Source organism: Anser brachyrhynchus (assembly GCF_964034855.1).
Source record: "Anser brachyrhynchus genome assembly, chromosome: 6".
Lineage (NCBI taxonomy): Eukaryota > Metazoa > Chordata > Aves > Anseriformes > Anatidae > Anser > Anser brachyrhynchus.
The window spans coordinates 6,178,673-6,193,299 of NC_137700.1; the positions used below are offsets into that span (position 1 = coordinate 6,178,673).

The 14,627-nt window shown below is 47.4% G+C and overlaps 1 long non-coding RNA gene across 5 annotated transcripts in view; it reads right to left on the bottom strand.

Moving 5' to 3' along the window:
- Positions 1-2,540: 2,540 nt before the first annotated feature.
- The window catches only part of LOC308197137, a 494,297-nt gene continuing 482,210 nt past the window's right edge, over positions 2,541-14,627 (bottom strand). For all 5 annotated transcript variants that reach the window (XR_013952617.1, XR_013952618.1, XR_013952619.1 and 2 more), the window contains one exon: positions 2,541-13,303. This is a non-coding gene — a long non-coding RNA (uncharacterized lncRNA). The remainder of the gene's footprint in view (positions 13,304-14,627) is intronic.

The window sequence follows — 14,627 nt, forward strand, 5'->3', positions numbered from 1 at the left end:
CATAGAAATTTTGGTGGAGACAGCAGGGCTGTTGGAAGAAGTATGATTGTGGGTAGGATGATTTTTAGCATTGCAGGAGGTTTAGGTTGTGTAGATGGTCGGAGCCATGTGTGCGGGTGGAGGCTACTAGGATGGCCAGGCCTGTGCCCGCCTCACACGCTGAGAAGGTTAGCATGAGAATTGGTACCATGGTGAATGAGGAGACTTGGTTTTCGATGGATCATATTGATAGGCCTACGAATATCGATAATATTATGCTTTCAAGGCATAGTAGGGCGGATACTAGGTGGGTTCGGTGGAAGGCTAGTCCTAGTCCGCTGAAAATGAAGGCTGAGTAGAAGCTTAAATGTAGGGGCGACATAAGAAAGTTACAGGGTTGGCTGTAATCTGCTGGGTCGAAACCAGCTATCTTTTTGGTTAGACTAACTTTCTGTTATTCTGCTCATTCTAGGCCCCCTTGAATTCACTCGTAGGCCAGTCCGAGTGTTAGGAGAAGGAGGATCGCTACAGTTCAGGTGAGGGTCATTAGGGGGGATTGGAGTTGGACGGCTCATGGCAGGGGGAGTAGGAGGGCGATTTCTAGGTCGAATAGGATGAACAGGATGGCTACTGAGGAAGAATCGGACTGAGAATGGTAATCGAGCAGATCCAAGTGGGTCGAATCCACATTCGTACGGTGAGAGTTTCTCTGAGTCGGGGTTTATTTGGGCGAGTCAGAAGTTTAATGCGGTTAGGGCGGCGCTTAGGATTGATGATAGGGCGAATATGAACATGAGTGCGTTCATTGCTCTCCTCTGGGTTTATACCAGATTCTAGAGATTGGAAGTCAATTGTAATTAATATACTAGAAGAGCAAGATCCTCATCAGTAGATGGTTATGTAGAGGAATAGTCAGATGACGTCTACGAAGTGTCAGTATCAGGCTGCTGCCTCGAATCCGAAGTGGTGGTCTGATGTAAAGTGGAACTTGATCAGTCGGAAGAGGCAGACGGTCAGGAAGGAGGATCCGATGATTACGTGGAGTCCGTGGAATCCAGTGGCAACGAAGAAGGTAGATCCGTAGACGCTATCGGCGATTGAGAATGGGGCTTCGTGGTATTCTATTGCTTGTAGGGCTGTGAAGTAGAATCCCAGGAGGATCGTTAGGGTTAGGGCGTGGATGGCGTGTTTTCGGTTTCCTTCTGTGATGCTGTGATGGGCTCACGTTACGGTAACGCCTGAGGCTAGTAGGATGGCTGTGTTTAGTAGGGGGACTTCTATCGGGTTGAGTGGTTTAATTCCTGTTGGGGGTCATTGGCCTCCTAGTTCTGGGGTTGGGGCCAGGCTCGAGTGGAAGAACGCTCAGAAGAACCCTAAGAAGAAGAATGCTTCGGATGTGATGAAAAGGATTATGCCGTATCGTAGGCCTTTTTGGACTGTGGGAGTGTGATGGCCTTGGAAGGTGCTTTCTCGTACAATGTCTCGTCATCATTGGAGTATTACTAGGAGTATTGAGATGAGGCCTAGGGTTAGTAGTATGGATGAGTTGTAGTGGAATCACATGATTAATCCTGAGGTTGTGAGTAGGGCGGCGGCTGCCCCGAAGATTGGTCAAGGGCTTGGGTCAACTATGTGGTATGAGTGTGCTTGGTGTGCCATTAGATGTTTTCTTGTAAGTATAGGCTTAGAAGGAGCACGAAGACGTAGGCCTGGATTATGGCTACTGCTACTTCTAGGATGGTTAGGAGTAGTAGGATGATTATTGTTAGGATGGATACTGCAGGAAGGGTGGGTATTAATGCAATGGAGGCTGTAGAGATGAGTTGGATGAGTAAGTGTCCTGCTGTAAGGTTGGCTGTAAGGCGGACTCCGAGGGCTAGGGGGCGGATTAGTAGGCTGGTTGTTTCGATCAGGATTAGTGCGGGGATTAGGGGTGTAGGGGTACCTTCGGGTAATAGGTGGGCTAAAGAGGCTGATGGTTGGTTTCGTAGGCCTGTTAGTAGTGTGGCGAGCCATAGTGGGAAGGCTAGGGCTATGTTCATAGATAGTTGGGTGGTTGGGGTGAATGTATATGGAAGGAGGCCTAGAAGGTTGATTGTAAGAAGTATGATTATTAGGGATGTAAATATTATGGCTCATTTGTGGCCATTTTTGTTGAGTGGGACTATTAGTTGTTTTGTGATTAGGTGAAGGAGTCATGTTTGGATAGTAGAAAGGCGGTTGTTGATTCATCGGTTGTTTGGGGACGGGAATAGTAGGGCTGGGAAGAGTAGGGATAGTAGGATTAAGGGGATGCCGAATAGATTGGGGCTGGAAAATTGGTCAAAGAAGCTTAGGTTCATGGTCAGGATCATGGTGTGGGTTTGGTAGTGAGGGAGGTCTTATTTGATGGGGGGTTGGTTGTGGTGAAGGCTAGTAGTTTTGGTTGGATGAGGAGTGCTAGGGTTAATCAGGTTATAATTATGATTGAAAATCATGGTGCGGGGTTAAGCTGTGGCATATCATTAAGGAGGGGGAAGTCCCTCTTTGGCTAGCTTAAAAGGCTAGTGCTGTTGCATAGCTTCTTAATGATTAGGATGATGATAGAAGGGACGATCAGGCCTCGAAATGTGGGAGTGGGGTTGATTCTACTACAATGGGTATGTAGCTGTGATTAGCCCCGCAAATTTCTGAGCATTGTCCGTAAAAAATCCCAGGCCGGGTGGTAATGAATGAAGTTTGGTTTAGTCGGCCTGGGATTGCGTCTGTTTTAACTCCGAGCGTTGGGACTGCTCAGGAGTGGAGTACGTCTCCTGCAGTAATGATCACGCGGATGGGGGATTCTATTGGGATAACTACGCGGTGGTCAACTTCTAGCAGTCGGAAGTGGCCGTTGGGTAAGTCTGGGGTGGGCACTATGTAGGAGTCGAATGATAGGTCTTTGAAGTCTGTGTATTCGTAGCTTCAGTATCATTGGTGGCCGATGGCTTTTAGGGTGAGGTCTGGTTCATCGATTTTGTCCATTATGTAGAGGATTTGTAGGGATGGGAGGGCGAGGAGTACCAGGACGATAGCAGGTAGGATTGTCCAGATCAGCTCTACTTCTTGGGCGTCTACAGCATTGGACGAGAGTTTTTCTGTTAGTATGTGGGCTAAAAGGTAGAGAACTAGGCTGCAGATAGCTAGGGCAACGATTAGGGCGTGGTCGTGGAATTCAACGAGTTCTTCTATGATGGGTGATGAGGCGTCTTGGAATCCTAGTTGGGAGTGGTTGGCCACATGAGATGTACAGGATTTTTACCTGTGATTTAGTCTTGACAAGGCTATGTAATTGGTTTACTAACGTCTCATAAGAAAGAAGCATGAGCGGTTAATGCAGTTGGCTTGAAACCAGCATGTGAGGGTTCGATTCCTTCCTTTCTTGTACTTGGACGAAGGCCGGTTCCTCGAAAGTATGGTATGGGGGAGGGCAGCCGTGGATTCATTCAACGTTTGTGGTAGTTAGTTCTGGTTGTAGGACTTTTCGTTTGGCCGGAAAGGCTTCTCAGATGATGAATATTAGTATGATTACGGCTACTATTGAGATTAGGGAGCCGATGGAGGAAATGGTGTTTCATAGTGTGTAGGCGTCGGGATAGTCCGAGTATCGTCGGGGTATTCCTGCTAGGCCTAGGAAGTGCTGGGGGAAGAACGTTAGGTTTACTCTTGTAAATATTACCCCGAAGTGGGCTTTTGCTCATGTTTGGTGTAGGGTAAACCCAGTGAGTAGTGGGAATCAGTGAGTAAATCCTGCTAGAATGGCAAAGACGGCGCCTATGGATAGGACGTAGTGGAAGTGGGCAACTACGTAGTACGTGTCGTGCAGGGCGATGTCTAGGGAAGAGTTTGCAAGAACGATTCCTGTTAATCCTCCGATGGTAAATAGGAAGATAAATCCTAGAGCTCATAGTATTGGGGGGGTCTCATTTGATTGTTCCTCCGTGCAGGGTGGCTAGTCAGCTAAATACTTTGATTCCGGTAGGGATGGCAATGATTATAGTGGCTGATGTAAAGTAGGCTCGGGTATCAACGTCTATTCCTACTGTAAACATGTGGTGAGCTCAGACGATGAATCCTAGGAAGCCGATGGATAGTATGGCTCAGACTATTCCCATGTAGCCGAAGGGCTCCTTTTTGCCTGAGTAGTACGTGACTACGTGTGAGATGATTCCGAACCCCGGTAGGATCAGAATATAGACTTCTGGGTGTCCGAAGAATCAGAATAGGTGTTGGTACAGGATTGGGTCTCCTCCTCCAGCGGGGTCGAAGAATGTGGTGTTTAGGTTTCGATCAGTTAGTAATATTGTAATACCGGCGGCGAGTACGGGGAGTGATAGAAGGAGTAGGATGGCGGTAATTAGTACGGATCAGACAAATAGTGTCCACTTCCACTACGTCCTATCCATAGGCGCCGTCTTTGCCATTCTAGCAGGATTTACTCACTGATTCCCACTACTCACTGGGTTTACCCTACACCAAACATGAGCAAAAGCCCACTTCGGGGTAATATTTACAGGAGTAAACCTAACGTTCTTCCCCCAGCACTTCCTAGGCCTAGCAGGAATACCCCGACGATACTCGGACTATCCCGACGCCTACACACTATGAAACACCATTTCCTCCTAGTCCTAGGACTTAGAGAAACTCCAGTACTAAAAATAGTAAACACAAGCAATAATTTCATATACTTCACTCTCACTCACCACTCAACTATCAGCTAACCACACCCCCGTCCACATAGCTTAACACAAAGCATGGCACTGAAGTTGCCAAGATGGCATAAAACATGCCTGCGGACAAAAGACTTAGTCCTAACCTTACGGTTGGTTTTTGCTAAATATATACATGCAAGTATCCGCGCCCCAGTGTAAACGCCCTCGACCACCTACCCCCATACAGGCCTTGAGGAGCGGGTATCAGGCACACCCAAGTAGTAGCCCAAGACGCCTCGCTAAGCCACGCCCCCACGGGTATTCAGCAGTAATTAACATTAAGCAATGAGTGCAAACTTGACTTAGTTATAGCAACAGCCTAACTTCAGGGGTTGGTAAATCTTGTGCCAGCCACCGCGGTCATACAAGAAACCCAAATCAACCGTCCTATTGACACGGCGTAAAGAGTGGTAAAATGCCTATCCTAGCTAACTAAGATCAAAATGCAACTGAGCTGTCATAAGCCCAAGATGCACCTAAACACACCATTAAGATGATCTTAGGAACTAACGACTGATTTAAACCCACGAAAGCCAGGGCCCAAACTGGGATTAGATACCCCACTATGCCTGGCCCTAAATCTTGATACTTACTTTACCGAAGTATCCGCCAGAGAACTACGAGCACAAACGCTTAAAACTCTAAGGACTTGGCGGTGCCCCAAACCCACCTAGAGGAGCCTGTTCTACAATCGATAATCCCCGATTAACCCAACCACCCCTTGCCAACACAGCCTACATACCGCCGTCGCCAGCCCACCTCGAATGAGAGCACAACAGTGGACACAATAGCACCCCGCTAATAAGACAGGTCAAGGTATAGCCTATGGAGTGGAAGAAATGGGCTACATTCCCTATTCATAGGGCACACGGAAAGAAGCGTGAAACCACTTCTGGAAGGCGGATTTAGCAGTAAAGTGGGACAATAGAGCCTACTTTAAGCCGGCCCTGGGGCACGTACATACCGCCCGTCACCCTCCTCAAAAGCCACATCCCACATAACTAATACCATAAATACGCTGAAGATGAGGTAAGTCGTAACAAGGTAAGTGTACCGGAAGGTGTACTTAGAATATCAAGACGTAGCTATAACACCAAAGCACTCAGCTTACACCTGAAAGATATCTACTAGACCGGATCGTCTTGAAGCCCCCCCTCTAGCTCAACCACACAAATAGTACACCAAAACTAAAGAATTTACTAAACTAATTAAACTAAAGCATTTTACAGTCTTAGTATAGGCGATAGAAAAGACACTTAGATGCGATAGAGACCCCAGTACCGTAAGGGAAAGATGAAATAGCAGTGAAACAATCAAAGCGACAGACAGCAAAGATCAACCCTTGTACCTTTTGCATCATGGTTTAGCGAGAACAACCAAGCAAAGTGAACTAAAGTTTGCCCCCCCGAAACCCAAGCGAGCTACTTTCAAGCAGTTAAAGAGAGCGAACCCGTCTCTGTTGCAAAAGAGTGGGATGACTTGTCAGTAGAGGTGAAAAGCCAACCGAGCTGGGTGATAGCTGGTTACCTGTGAAACGAATCTAAGTTCCCCCTTAATCCTCCCTACCGGACATCCTGAACCCTAATGAGATGATTAAGAGCTATTTAATGGAGGGACAGCTCCATTAAAAAAGGACACAACCTCGACTAGCGGATAATTCTTACTACTGATCCTACCGTGGGCCCTAAAGCAGCCATCAAAAAAGAGTGCGTCAAAGCTCCACCACCTAAAAATACCAAAATAAGATGATTCCCTTATCACAAACAGGTCAACCTATGAATATAGGAGAATTAATGCTAAAATAAGTAACTCAGGGCCACACCCCTCTAACGGCGCAAGCTTACATAGAAACATTATTAACAGACCTAGACAGATACAAAAACCCCTACAAGACCACGTATTAACTAACCCTGTTAACCCGACTCAGGAGCGCCTATAAGAGCGATTAAAATCTGTGAAAGGAACTCGGCAAATTAATAAGGCCCGACTGTTTACCAAAAACATAGCCTTCAGCAAATTAAACAAGTATTGAAGGTGATGCCTGCCCGGTGACTTAGGTTTAACGGCCGCGGTATCCTAACCGTGCAAAGGTAGCGCAATCAATTGTCCCATAAATCGAGACTTGTATGAATGGCTAAACGAGGTCTTAACTGTCTCTCACAGATAATCAGTGAAATTGATCTCCCCGTGCAAAAGCGGGGATGTGAACATAAGACGAGAAGACCCTGTGGAACTTAAAAATCAACGACCACCGCGAATCCTCAATCAACCCCACTGGGGCCACTACCATCGCAGAGCCTGGTCGATATTTTTCGGTTGGGGCGACCTTGGAGGAGAACAAATCCTCCAAAAACAAGACCATACCTCTTTACCTAGAGCTACCCCTCAAAGTGCTAACAGTGACCAGACCCAATATAATTGATTAATGGACCAAGCTACCCCAGGGATAACAGCGCAATCCCCCTCAAGAGCCCATATCGACAGGGGGGTTTACGACCTCGATGTTGGATCAGGACATCCTAATGGTGCAGCCGCTATTAAGGGTTCGTTTGTTCAACGATTAACAGTCCTACGTGATCTGAGTTCAGACCGGAGCAATCCAGGTCGGTTTCTATCTATGACACACTCTCCCCAGTACGAAAGGACCGGGAAAGTGGGGCCAATACCACAAGCACGCCCCCCCCCTCTAAGCAGTGAAACCAACTAAACCGTGAAGAGGGCCTTCCCCCACCACTTTCAATCCTAGAAAAGGACCAGCTAGAGTGGCAGAGCCCGGCAAGTGCAGAAGGCTTAAGCCCTTTCCCCAGAGGTTCAAATCCTCTCCCTAGCTTCAACCATGATTCAAATAACAACACTAAGCTGCCTCGTTATATCCCTCCTATACATCATCCCAATCCTGATTGCCGTAGCCTTCCTAACCCTAGTAGAAGGGAAAATCCTAAGCTACATACAATCCCGCAAAGGCCCTAACGTTGTCGGGCCTTTTGGCCTACTTCAACCATTTGCGGACGGACTGAAACTATTTACCAAAGAGCCCATCCGACCCTCTACCTCTTCCCCACTTCTATTCATTCTGATACCAATACTAGCCCTTGTCCTAGCCCTCACCACTTGAGCACCACTACCACTCCCATTTCCCCTAGCAGATCTAAACCTCGGAGTTCTCTTCCTAATAGCCATGTCAAGCCTAGCCGTCTACTCAGTCCTATGATCAGGCTGAGCCTCGAACTCAAAATACGCACTAATCGGAGCCCTACGGGCAGTAGCACAGACCATTTCATACGAAGTGACACTGGCCATAATCCTGCTATCAATAATCATACTAAGCGGAAGCTACACACTCAGCTCCTTTGCCGTCGCACAGGAGCCTCTATACTTCATTTTCTCCTCATGACCCCTAGCAATAATATGATACGTATCCACCCTAGCAGAGACAAACCGAGCTCCTTTTGACCTCACAGAGGGTGAATCTGAGCTAGTCTCAGGGTTTAACGTTGAATACGCCACAGGACCCTTCGCCTTATTCTTCCTAGCTGAATATGCGAACATTATGCTAATAAATACACTTACAGCCATCATATTCCTAAACCCAAGCGCCCTAGGGCCACCCACAGAACTATTCCCCGTCATCCTAGCCACAAAAGTCCTCCTACTATCTTCTGGTTTCTTATGGGTCCGAGCTTCATACCCACGATTCCGATATGACCAACTAATGCACCTACTATGAAAAAACTTCCTACCCCTCACACTAGCTCTGTGCCTCTGACACATCAGCATACCTATCTGCTATGCAGGCCTACCTCCTTACATAAGGAAATGTGCCTGAACTACAAAGGGTCACTATGATAAAGTGAACATAGAGGTATAACAGCCCTCTCATTTCCTGTTGACCTTAGAAAAGTAGGAATTGAACCCACACAAGAGAAATCAAAATTCTCCATACTTCCCTTATATTATTTTCTAGTAGAGTCAGCTAATCAAGCTATCGGGCCCATACCCCGAAAATGATGGTTTAACCCCCTCCTCTACTAATGAACCCTTACGCGACCCCAATCATAACCTTCAGCCTCATCTTGGGCACCACAATCACAATTTCCAGCAACCACTGAGTTCTGGCCTGGACAGGACTGGAGATCAACACACTAGCCATCATTCCCCTAATTGCCAAATCCCACCACCCACGAGCAGTAGAAGCCGCAACGAAATACTTCCTAACCCAAGCAGCTGCTTCCGCCCTGGTCCTATTCTCTAGCATAACCAATGCCTGAGTCACCGGCCAATGAGACATCACACAAATAAACCACCCAACCTCCTGTCTACTACTGACAGCAGCAATCGCTATTAAACTGGGCCTAGTGCCATTTCACTTCTGATTCCCAGAAGTACTACAAGGATCGCCACTAATAACAGCCCTGCTACTCTCGACCCTCATAAAATTCCCCCCACTAACCCTGCTCCTACTAACATCCAAATCCCTCGACCCAGCTCTACTCACCGCCATGGCCCTAGCCTCAACAGCACTAGGAGGCTGAATAGGACTGAACCAAACACAAACACGCAAAATCCTAGCCTTCTCGTCCATCTCCCACTTAGGCTGAATCGCCATCATCCTAGTTTACAGCCCCAAATTGGCCTTACTTACCTTCTACCTATACACAATCATAACATCAGCCGTATTCCTAGCCCTTAACAAAATCAAAGCCCTTAACCTATCCATGATCACAACCTCATGAACAAAAACCCCAGTGCTAAACGCCACCCTAATACTAGTACTTTTATCCCTAGCAGGCCTCCCCCCATTAACAGGCTTTATACCAAAGTGACTTATCATCCAAGAACTAACTAAACAGGAAATAACACCAGCAGCCATGGCAATTGCCATGCTATCACTGCTCAGCCTCTTCTTCTACCTACGCCTCGCATACCACTCAACAATTACCCTTCCCCCCAACTCCTCTAACCACATAAAACAATGATACACTAGCAAAGCCCCAAGCACACCTACTGCGGTCCTTGCCTCACTATCAATCCTCTTACTTCCCCTGTCCCCAATAATACATGCCATTGTCTAGAAACTTAGGATAACACCCCAAACCGAAGGCCTTCAAAGCCTTAAATAAGAGTTAAACCCTCTTAGTTTCTGCACATTAAGACTTACAGAATATTAACCTGTATCTTCTGAATGCAAGTCAGACGCTTTAATTAAGCTAAAGCCTCCCTAGACAGATGGGCTTCGATCCCACAAAACTCTAGTTAACAGCTAAATGCCTAAACCAATTGGCTTCTGCCTACAAAGACCCTGACGCACCCTAGTGCGCATCGATGAGCTTGCAACTCAACATGAATTTCACTACAGAGCCGATAAGAAGAGGAATTAAACCTCTGTAAAAAGGACTACAGCCTAACGCTTCAACACTCAGCCATCTTACCCGTCACCTTCATCAACCGATGACTATTTTCCACTAACCATAAGGATATTGGCACCCTGTACCTCATCTTCGGGGCATGAGCAGGAATAGTCGGCACCGCACTCAGCCTATTAATCCGCGCAGAACTAGGACAACCAGGAACTCTCCTAGGCGACGACCAAATTTACAATGTAATCGTTACCGCTCACGCCTTTGTAATAAGCTTCTTTATAGTCATACCCATCATGATCGGAGGATTCGGCAACTGATTAGTCCCCCTCATAATCGGTGCCCCCGACATAGCATTCCCGCGAATAAACAACATAAGCTTTTGACTCCTCCCCCCATCATTCCTCCTCCTACTAGCCTCATCCACTGTAGAAGCTGGCGCCGGCACAGGCTGAACTGTCTACCCTCCCCTAGCAGGTAACCTTGCCCACGCCGGAGCTTCAGTAGACCTGGCTATCTTCTCACTCCACTTAGCCGGTATCTCCTCCATCCTTGGGGCCATCAACTTTATCACCACAGCCATCAACATAAAACCCCCCGCACTCTCACAATACCAAACCCCACTATTTGTCTGATCCGTACTAATTACCGCCATCCTACTCCTTCTATCACTCCCCGTACTCGCCGCCGGTATTACAATATTACTAACTGATTGAAACCTAAACACCACATTCTTCGACCCCGCTGGAGGAGGAGACCCAATCCTGTACCAACACCTATTCTGATTCTTCGGACACCCAGAAGTCTATATTCTGATCCTACCGGGGTTCGGAATCATCTCACACGTAGTCACGTACTACTCAGGCAAAAAGGAGCCCTTCGGCTACATGGGAATAGTCTGAGCCATACTATCCATCGGCTTCCTAGGATTCATCGTCTGAGCTCACCACATGTTTACAGTAGGAATAGACGTTGATACCCGAGCCTACTTTACATCAGCCACTATAATCATTGCCATCCCTACCGGAATCAAAGTATTTAGCTGACTAGCCACCCTGCACGGAGGAACAATCAAATGAGACCCCCCCAATACTATGAGCTCTAGGATTTATCTTCCTATTTACCATCGGAGGATTAACAGGAATCGTTCTTGCAAACTCTTCCCTAGACATCGCCCTGCACGACACGTACTACGTAGTTGCCCACTTCCACTACGTCCTATCCATAGGCGCCGTCTTTGCCATTCTAGCAGGATTTACTCACTGATTCCCACTACTCACTGGGTTTACCCTACACCAAACATGAGCAAAAGCCCACTTCGGGGTAATATTTACAGGAGTAAACCTAACGTTCTTCCCCCAGCACTTCCTAGGCCTAGCAGGAATACCCCGACGATACTCGGACTATCCCGACGCCTACACACTATGAAACACCATTTCCTCCATCGGCTCCCTAATCTCAATAGTAGCCGTAATCATACTAATATTCATCATCTGAGAAGCCTTTTCGGCCAAACGAAAAGTCCTACAACCAGAACTAACTACCACAAACGTTGAATGAATCCACGGCTGCCCTCCCCCATACCATACTTTCGAGGAACCGGCCTTCGTCCAAGTACAAGAAAGGAAGGAATCGAACCCTCACATGCTGGTTTCAAGCCAACTGCATTAACCGCTCATGCTTCTTTCTTATGAGACGTTAGTAAACCAATTACATAGCCTTGTCAAGACTAAATCACAGGTAAAAATCCTGTACATCTCATGTGGCCAACCACTCCCAACTAGGATTCCAAGACGCCTCATCACCCATCATAGAAGAACTCGTTGAATTCCACGACCACGCCCTAATCGTTGCCCTAGCTATCTGCAGCCTAGTTCTCTACCTTTTAGCCCACATACTAACAGAAAAACTCTCGTCCAATGCTGTAGACGCCCAAGAAGTAGAGCTGATCTGGACAATCCTACCTGCTATCGTCCTGGTACTCCTCGCCCTCCCATCCCTACAAATCCTCTACATAATGGACGAAATCGACGAACCAGACCTCACCCTAAAAGCCATCGGCCACCAATGATACTGAAGCTACGAATACACAGACTTCAAAGACCTATCATTCGACTCCTACATAGTGCCCACCCCAGACTTACCCAACGGCCACTTCCGACTGCTAGAAGTTGACCACCGCGTAGTTATCCCAATAGAATCCCCCATCCGCGTGATCATTACTGCAGGAGACGTACTCCACTCCTGAGCAGTCCCAACGCTCGGAGTTAAAACAGACGCAATCCCAGGCCGACTAAACCAAACTTCATTCATTACCACCCGGCCTGGGATTTTTTACGGACAATGCTCAGAAATTTGCGGGGCTAATCACAGCTACATACCCATTGTAGTAGAATCAACCCCACTCCCACATTTCGAGGCCTGATCGTCCCTTCTATCATCATCCTAATCATTAAGAAGCTATGCAACAGCACTAGCCTTTTAAGCTAGCCAAAGAGGGACTTCCCCCTCCTTAATGATATGCCACAGCTTAACCCCGCACCATGATTTTCAATCATAATTATAACCTGATTAACCCTAGCACTCCTCATCCAACCAAAACTACTAGCCTTCACCACAACCAACCCCCCATCAAATAAGACCTCCCTCACTACCAAACCCACACCATGATCCTGACCATGAACCTAAGCTTCTTTGACCAATTTTCCAGCCCCAATCTATTTGGCATCCCCTTAATCCTACTATCCCTACTCTTCCCAGCCCTACTATTCCCGTCCCCAAACAACCGATGAATCAACAACCGCCTTTCTACTATCCAAACATGACTCCTTCACCTAATCACAAAACAACTAATAGTCCCACTCAACAAAAATGGCCACAAATGAGCCATAATATTTACATCCCTAATAATCATACTTCTTACAATCAACCTTCTAGGCCTCCTTCCATATACATTCACCCCAACCACCCAACTATCTATGAACATAGCCCTAGCCTTCCCACTATGGCTCGCCACACTACTAACAGGCCTACGAAACCAACCATCAGCCTCTTTAGCCCACCTATTACCCGAAGGTACCCCTACACCCCTAATCCCCGCACTAATCCTGATCGAAACAACCAGCCTACTAATCCGCCCCCTAGCCCTCGGAGTCCGCCTTACAGCCAACCTTACAGCAGGACACTTACTCATCCAACTCATCTCTACAGCCTCCATTGCATTAATACCCACCCTTCCTGCAGTATCCATCCTAACAATAATCATCCTACTACTCCTAACCATCCTAGAAGTAGCAGTAGCCATAATCCAGGCCTACGTCTTCGTGCTCCTTCTAAGCCTATACTTACAAGAAAACATCTAATGGCACACCAAGCACACTCATACCACATAGTTGACCCAAGCCCTTGACCAATCTTCGGGGCAGCCGCCGCCCTACTCACAACCTCAGGATTAATCATGTGATTCCACTACAACTCATCCATACTACTAACCCTAGGCCTCATCTCAATACTCCTAGTAATACTCCAATGATGACGAGACATTGTACGAGAAAGCACCTTCCAAGGCCATCACACTCCCACAGTCCAAAAAGGCCTACGATACGGCATAATCCTTTTCATCACATCCGAAGCATTCTTCTTCTTAGGGTTCTTCTGAGCGTTCTTCCACTCGAGCCTGGCCCCAACCCCAGAACTAGGAGGCCAATGACCCCCAACAGGAATTAAACCACTCAACCCGATAGAAGTCCCCCTACTAAACACAGCCATCCTACTAGCCTCAGGCGTTACCGTAACGTGAGCCCATCACAGCATCACAGAAGGAAACCGAAAACACGCCATCCACGCCCTAACCCTAACGATCCTCCTGGGATTCTACTTCACAGCCCTACAAGCAATAGAATACCACGAAGCCCCATTCTCAATCGCCGATAGCGTCTACGGATCTACCTTCTTCGTTGCCACTGGATTCCACGGACTCCACGTAATCATCGGATCCTCCTTCCTGACCGTCTGCCTCTTCCGACTGATCAAGTTCCACTTTACATCAGACCACCACTTCGGATTCGAGGCAGCAGCCTGATACTGACACTTCGTAGACGTCATCTGACTATTCCTCTACATAACCATCTACTGATGAGGATCTTGCTCTTCTAGTATATTAATTACAATTGACTTCCAATCTCTAGAATCTGGTATAAACCCAGAGGAGAGCAATGAACGCACTCATGTTCATATTCGCCCTATCATCAATCCTAAGCGCCGCCCTAACCGCATTAAACTTCTGACTCGCCCAAATAAACCCCGACTCAGAGAAACTCTCACCGTACGAATGTGGATTCGACCCACTTGGATCTGCTCGATTACCATTCTCAGTCCGATTCTTCCTCAGTAGCCATCCTGTTCATCCTATTCGACCTAGAAATCGCCCTCCTACTCCCCCTGCCATGAGCCGTCCAACTCCAATCCCCCCTAATGACCCTCACCTGAACTGTAGCGATCCTCCTTCTCCTAACACTCGGACTGGCCTACGAGTGAATTCAAGGGGGCCTAGAATGAGCAG